The sequence below is a fragment of the Dermacentor andersoni genome, chromosome 1 (assembly GCF_023375885.2).
Source record: "Dermacentor andersoni chromosome 1, qqDerAnde1_hic_scaffold, whole genome shotgun sequence".
In the NCBI taxonomy this organism is placed as follows: Eukaryota; Metazoa; Arthropoda; class Arachnida; order Ixodida; family Ixodidae; genus Dermacentor; species Dermacentor andersoni.
The window spans coordinates 249,338,976-249,346,602 of record NC_092814.1 but is presented as its reverse complement, the minus strand read 5'-3'; the positions used below and the strand labels follow the sequence as shown (position 1 = coordinate 249,346,602).

Sequence of the window (7,627 nt, the reverse complement as noted above, 5' to 3'; positions counted from 1 at the left end):
AGCTGACCGACCGGGCGACCGGAGTGCGCCCGCTCTGGCTAGGCGAGGAAAAGCAGGCGGCTTGGTGGCGCGAGCAGACGGCGTCGGCGTTCTGGCCGGGCGGCTGGCGTAGAACTCGGGCCCGAAGCCCGACTGCTCTCGTCTCGCCCACGGGCGCAGAAGCTCGAACGCCGGCCTCGGGCAGCAGGCGGCACGACAGACGGGGCGGCGTTCTGGCCGGGCAGCTGGCGTAGAACTCGGGCCCGTAGCCCGACTGTTCTCGTCCCGCCCACTGGCGCAGAAGCTCACCGGCGTTGAGGAGCTGACGGCACGCTCGGGTAGACGGGCGACGCACAGGAACAGGTTGGCAGGAGGCCCCGGGCGGGTGAAGTCCTGGTGGGCTCGGGTCCGGAACCCGACGGCCCGTCTTCAACGCCCGCTCCGGTGGTTGACCTCCTCCTGCCGTCGCTTCCTGGGACTCTCCTGGCGTCTCCCCTGCGTTTCCTCTGCGTCTCCTTGCGTGTCCTCCCGTTCTGCCAGCGCACCACGCTTTTTCTTTTGGTCTGGCCGATTTGGCATTCTCGGATTGGCTGCCTGACGCCCCGTGGCCTTTTCTAATTGGTTGCTTTTCTTCTTTTTGTTGTCTTTCCTGCGCCGCGCGTTCTCGTGCCGGACGCTCTACCCTCCGAGGAAGCAGCAGAGAAAGGGGCCGAAGAAGCCATCTCCTGACTTCGACGACTCGGCGCCCCAACGTGCCCTGCAGCGCCACCCACGTGGACGGCAGCCGCGCACCGGCAGATCGCCTCCTGCCTTACGATGGAAGCGCGGGCTGAAGGCACGTACACTGCGTGCACTCTCGGCCGACTCGGCGAGCTCCACGCCGTCATCCCCACCTTCGCAGGGGAGTGCGACACCATCCGCGCGCGCTCCATCTGCCTTGGATACCACGTTCCGCGCGTTTCCTTTTGATGCGCCGAAGACTGCTCCCAGCGGCCACCACGCCGCCCCGTCCGCCTCAACGGACACCACCTCAGAGGCTCCCACACCGGCTGTCTCCACCGACGACGATACCAGCTGCCCGTCGACCGGCGACACCGACGAGAACGCCGGCACTTTCTTGCCAACCGCAAGCATGATTGGTGCCGACACTACGCCCTCCCGCACGGACGCGACCACCTCGCCCGAGGCAAGTCCTGTCCGGCCGGACTCTCCATCGTTGTCGTCGCCGAAGGCCTGCTCGTCGCCCCCGCTCACCAACACCGAGCCCACCGCACCTGCGGCGGACGAGGGCTCGCACTCGGCGGCGGTGGCCGCTTCCGTCGATCATGACGACCCAGCTGACGGCCCCTCGTCCAACGCGAGCCAGCCGAGAGCGCCTACCCCTGCCCCAGTACCCGAGGCAATAGGTGAGCTCAACCCCCCGCTGCTGCTCGAGACAGCCGAGGACGCCCAACCCTGCCAGCCCGCAGCGTTACAGTCGGAGAAGCCCGCAAGAAGGAGACGCCGTTTCCGACGGTTCGTCGACTTCGAGCCGCATTCCCCACCCGCTGACGACGGTGTCGCTCACGATACCTCCGTCACGGTTCTATACCGTCCCTCCGGGAGCAAAGCAACCTTCCTGGCACTCTCGCGGGATAGTATCGCGGCCCAACTCTCCAGTGTTCCAGGAGTGAGACGCGTTCGCGTGAATTTCCGCCGCAATGTTGTTGCTGCTGATCTCACGCGCGGTGCCGACTTGGCGCCCCTCCTCGCTGTGTGCGACATCAGTGACGTGGCAGTGCGCTCGAAGGCACTGCACAGCAACTCCTGTGTGGGTGTCATTTATGGGGTCGACCCATCCTTCGACGCCCGCACAGTGAAAGAAAACATCGAAGCCCCCGTCGCGGTGCTGTCATGCTCAAGGAGTGGCGCTAGCGTCACTGTTATCTTTGTCGGGAACGTCGTACCCACAAACGTGCGGCTCTTCAAACAGCTCCGCGCCGTTCGTGCCCGTCTGCCCCGACCACTTCAGTGTGACCGCTGCGGCGTTTTCGGCCACGCCGGCGCCACCTGCTTCCGCGACGCCCGCTGTCTTCGCTGCGGTGAGTCGCACGCCACAGGAGACTGCCCCGCCGAGAAACCACGCTGCGTAAATTGCGGTGGCCGTCACCCCTCAACGGAACCGAGCTGTCCCGAGTGGCAGCGCGAGAGAAAGGCGGCCGTGTTGCTGTCTTCGTCTCAGCGGCGCCTTTCGCGCAAAGAAGCGCTTGAGCTAGCCGGAGCCGCACCGACCGAGCCGCGTACGGCCGCTCCGTCTACGTCTGCTCGCTCCCCGCAGGGCCGATCGTACAGTGACGCCCTGCGCGGCCGCAGCATCCAGACAGCCGCAGCTGAGCCGTTATGCGGCCGTCCAACCACTCCGAGCGGCGACCTCAGGGACGCGCTCATAGCCGCTCTCGCGGCTGCACTCCGTGCCTTGCTGGTCCAGTGCCCAGCCATCGACAGCAACGTGCGACAGATGTGCGACGCGGCTCTCGCCGCGCAGGAAGCTCTGCTTCACCACGAATAGGCCCGTCACCGCGCCACATAGGCGAATGTCAACAACTTGCCCACGCGCGCTGCTTGGGCAGCCGCCGCCGCGTCTCTCTCACCCTTCTTTCAATTCTCTCTCCCTCTTGTGCAGCGCGGTTGAGGTGTCCTCACCTGAGAGACAGTTACTGCGCTGCACTTTAACCCAATTTTTCCTTCCAACAAGAATCTCTCTCTCTTCGGCGTCGTTGTTTTCCTTCTTCCACCTCGGCGCGCGTGCACTCAGTGTCGCCTGCTCCTGACCGTCCCGATCACCGCACCGTGTCGCGCACCACACGTCACAATATTACAATCCTCAAATTCATTGGAGTATTCAGAAAATGCACTCTTTGTTAACTTGAAAAACACAGAAAACAAAGCTGGTATGTTTAAAAGATCCTCATGTAATATCTCTACACAGTTGCCTTCATATCTGCGCGGTTCCCAGTTGCACACGATTGACGCCCTCATCCTTTTAGATGTTTAAGTAACATGTTCAGTCCATGTAATGTGCGGGTACGAAAGGACCTCCAGGCACTTAGCAACAGGTTCGTACTTTAATACAAGGCATTCACCCGAGGCGCGCTTTGAACGGTGTTGATATGAAGGTAGCTGTACATGCATACATACATACATACATACATACATACATACATACATACATACATACATACATGCAGACAGACAGACAGGCAGGAAACTTTAATTGGTCCTAAGGGACTACATTGTAGTCGCGGGCCGCACCCGCGCCGGGGGCGGAAGACCGTGATCTTCAGCCCGGTCGCAGGCCCTTTGGACCGCTCGAAGCTGGACTTGAAGGTCGTCGCTCTTCACGGCTTCATCCCAGTCTTCTTGCCTGTTGAAAGGCGAGCGGAGCAACGCAGAACATTGCCACAGCATGTGGTTCAAGGTGGACCGTTCCTCGCCGCAGTCTTGGCAGCGGGGATCCACACCCGTAGTGTAGTGGCTCAGCCTTGAGCGAGAGGGAAAGGAGCCCGTCTGCAGCTTTCTCAGCACCGAGGCCTGGGGTCTGCCTAGCTTCGGGTGAGGAGTCGGAAACTGCCTACGTCCCAGCTGGTAGTGAGCAGTGATCTCGGGGAAAGTAGGCAGCGGGTCCGTGGTTCGGTCGATTCCCTGCGAAGCCTGGCCGACGAGACCTCGCGCCTGGTAGTGGGCCAGCTCATTGGGGTTGATCGAGCCGGGGGAGGCGTTCCGGCCCATGTGAGCCGGGAACCAAGAGATGACGTGACGGGCCGTGCCTGTCTTGCGGGTCCTCAGCACCGCCGCAGCCTCGGCTGTAGATAAATATTCTTATGTGTATTTTTGAAACATACCAGCTTCGTTGTCTGAAAATTCACAAGATTGCATTTTCTGAAAACTAGTCTTTGGTAAGTTGCTAATATTCTGTTAGGAGAGTTGATTATCTAAGTTATATTCAGATACGTTATGGTATATGCGACACTTAATTGCGCTCGCTACGGATATGTTGATCTCGCAGTATTGGCGTTTGAGCAAGACAGTTACAATACGTTCACGCAACGCCAATGATCTCAGGGCAAGTTTACTTTGACAAATGTCATTAGGTGGCCCTCCCTATCTGCCGAATTGCATCGACCACATATAAATAACTAATTAGGACAAAATTTAAACTGCTAGGGGATTTTTTTCCCTGTTCTCCGTGAGCCAAAACGTGTGAAGTAAACTGTGAGTGTTTTATTTCTTTTTCTTGTGTCGTATGCGTTATAGCCCGCATTTCCCGAATTTATCCCGAATTTGCGTGGTGGTGAGGAGCCAATTTGCCTATCGCTGCACTGTTCGCAAAGAATGAATATCTACAGGGACAGCAAGGGCGCTATAACGTAAAGCTATTCTATTTCTGCCATGAGTTCTCCACCATTGGTCAAAAATTTTCGGGGTACGCCCACATTGCCTGTCTGTCATGCGACGCCACGAAAACTGCGAAAACTCCCTATATGGTATGATGTGTGCACATGTATTACGTGTGAGTAGGCTGAACAAAAGAAAAAAAAATATTTCCAATTCTACGTTTTCTTTTTTTTGCCCTTAGCCCCCCCGCTTTCGGTCACTGTTTTTCCGTGCTGCGCTCACTTCGCCTGTCTGTCACGCGACGTCCCAAAACTACGAAAGCTTACCACGTCAAAGTGGCGTGTACGCACTAAAGATGCATTCGTAGGTCAAACAAGACTGATTTTTTTTCTTCGGAATAGCCTTAGACTGCCCCGTTCCGAAAGGAATAGAAGATGGCTGCCCGCCGATCACTGTGGCACTCACTACTCGGAGCTGCCGGCGAAAATGGATTTCTTTGCGTGTAATAAAAAAAAAAATTCCGTAACAGTATAAAGTTGTCGAGCCCTTTCGGTGCTATACGACATCGCTTTGTCAACTCTTCTTTACTGAGGACCTCCTTTTAGCGGCATTTTGATTCTGATTGCGATTTTCGACTAGGCACGCGCAAACTAAACAAAGAGAAGCGGATCAGTCGCAGACACCGTCACCACCCTCCGCCCCGGTTATCTACTTTCTCTGCGTTAGATCGGCTCCATTGAAACTTTCTCCACTTCTGCGCCAGATACGCCGCCGCGATTCTTTTTTTTTACTGGGGGCGCACCCACGACACAGCACAGCACAGCACAGCACGACACAGCAGGTTGCCATTATCCCTCAAGAGAAAAGTGTATAATAGCTGTGTCTTACCAGTACTCACCTACGGGGCGGAAACCTGGAGGCTTAGGAAAAGGGTTCTACTTAAATTGAGGACGACGCAACGAGCTATGGAAAGAATAATGATGGGTATAACGTTAAGGGATAAGAAAAGAGCAGATTGGGTGAGGGAACAAACGCGAGTTAATGACATCTTAGTTGAAATCAAGAAAAAGAAATGCGCATGGGCGGGACATGTAATGAGGAGGGAAGATAACCGATGGTCATTAAGGGTTACGGACTGGATTCCAAGGGAAGGGAAGCGTAGCAGGGGGCGGAAGAAAGTTAGGTGGGCGGATGAGATTAAGAAGTTTGCAGGGGCGACATGGCCACAATTAGTACATGACCGGGGTTGTTGGAGAAGTATGGGAGAGGCCTTTGCCCTGCAGTGGGCGTAACCAGGCTGATGATGATGATGATGACCCACGACAAGTGAGTTCCTTCGGGGGGGGGGGGGGGGTCAGGGAGGCGAGGAACTTATGCGTTGTGGTTTGACTATGTTTAACTCTCTTCCACTTTCCTCTTATTTTATAAATGTCCAAATTAATCGATCGAAACTTCGAGATAAATCTTGTTACGTTGCATCTACGCTTCCTTCGGTCGGTCAAGACTCCAATAAACATGTACGGTGTTATGCTTAGGTAAGTGCAACGTAATAGATATCGAGGCTGCGTATGTTCAATAGATGTCAATGATTGCTCAGCCCAACGCTCTTTCTCCCACTATTTCTCCCACTATTTTGAAACGTGTTTCTTATTTTTTTATTTAGCAACTGGACTTTGTAGTTATTCGGCTTGCTTTCTTTGCGTCATTTAACAATGAAAGGATGTGCAAAACATTCAGTGCCATTTCACTCTGTGAAGGCGGATGATCAGCGAAGTTGTGTATCCGGGCCCCTTAATGGCGAACTGGCCATTGCCGTGCGTCAAACGCCGTATACACATAACTGGAAGGCGAGGCGCGACTATAGTCGCTCCTCCACGATGTTCAGCCTCGGAAGATGATAAGGCACCGGGGGTATACATACGCATGCATTTTTGGAAAACGCGGCACGGCACTTTTTACTAACGAGTCACGGCACATAGAACAGACAAGCACCTCACCGCAATCCGAGTGCACACGTCGCTTCACCGTAGCCATGGCCATCGTGCGTTTGTCGACGTCCCGCAGTGCAGTAATGTTTGTGAGGTCACTCGAAAACAAGCGGCCACAGACACAACACAGGCCAAACCAAATTTGTTCCACACAAATTCCCTTCCTCGGTTATATTAGTTGGATATATTTATATATACATTCACGTGGACGACGGGACCGCCACCCCGAGGAGCCGTAGGAAACTAGACACGCGTGACGTTTCTACGGGACCGCCACCACGGGAGAGCGGAAGGAAAGGAAAGGAAATACGCAAGCACTTGGAACGCCGACAAAGAGAGGTCGTTGCGAACGTAGGCAATGCCGATGCGGATCAAAGTGTAGTATCTGTTCTTATCAGCTTAATATCTGATACGGGGTGTATTTGGACCCGAGTTATTAAGCTTACTTTTGCAAGTTGGAGGAGTGCTTGAAGCCTGCTTCACCTCCACCGCGAGACGGCCCGGTATAGCACTATCTCCGGAATTGGCCCACGTTTTTGGTCTACGTAAAAAGCGAACATTTATTTGTGTATGTTCAACACACTCGTCCGAGAGCACAACGGGGTTGCTCGATGGCTAAAATCTTTTAACAACAGCTTGACTGGGCTGAAGGCCTTCTAAACACATCAGTGTGAATAAGCTATTCCAGCAACGCAGTAAGATATAAATCAACATTTACCATATTTACACAACAGTGCTTCTGCTAAGAAAATGAAAACGAAATGATATTCTTTTGACTCTGCGCCGACAGCCTTTTTGGCGTCCGGTTGTGACTGGACCGCCGCGGTCCCTGGGTAGGTTAATGTGGTAAACCCTTCATGACGGTCGCGACGCCTCTCCTTGCCGAATGAGTGGCGATGCGCCTCTTCCAGTAATTGCAGACTGGCGGCGGCTTTTGGGATGAAGCGGGGTGACAAGAGTCGAGGTGCGCGGCCGAGGCTGTACTGACGATGCATGCCGCTACAGAGCTACTGTAGAAGGCATGTGAAATGCACACATGCAAATGCGCTGCAGCGATCAAAGTAGATTCTTTTCTGAATAACCTGACGAATACTTGCAACAATGAGGCTTCATTTTTTTCGGTCAGAGGGCTGAACAAATCGAACCTGATGTCCAAGCGAAAGTCTGCTACGCACTTGAAGCTGTAGGCTGTTGCCGCCTAACCGCCTGACGCGATTTGCCACTACCTGAGAACGGCCGCTCCATGTGGACATATAGATTAGTGGCGACGTAGTTCGTTTTGCGTG

At 54.7% G+C, this 7,627-nt stretch overlaps 1 pseudogene; it reads left to right on the top strand.

Moving 5' to 3' along the window:
• Positions 1–6,699: 6,699 nt before the first annotated feature.
• Positions 6,700–6,878, top strand: LOC126548650 (U2 spliceosomal RNA; annotated as a pseudogene).
• Positions 6,879–7,627: the final 749 nt, after the last annotated feature.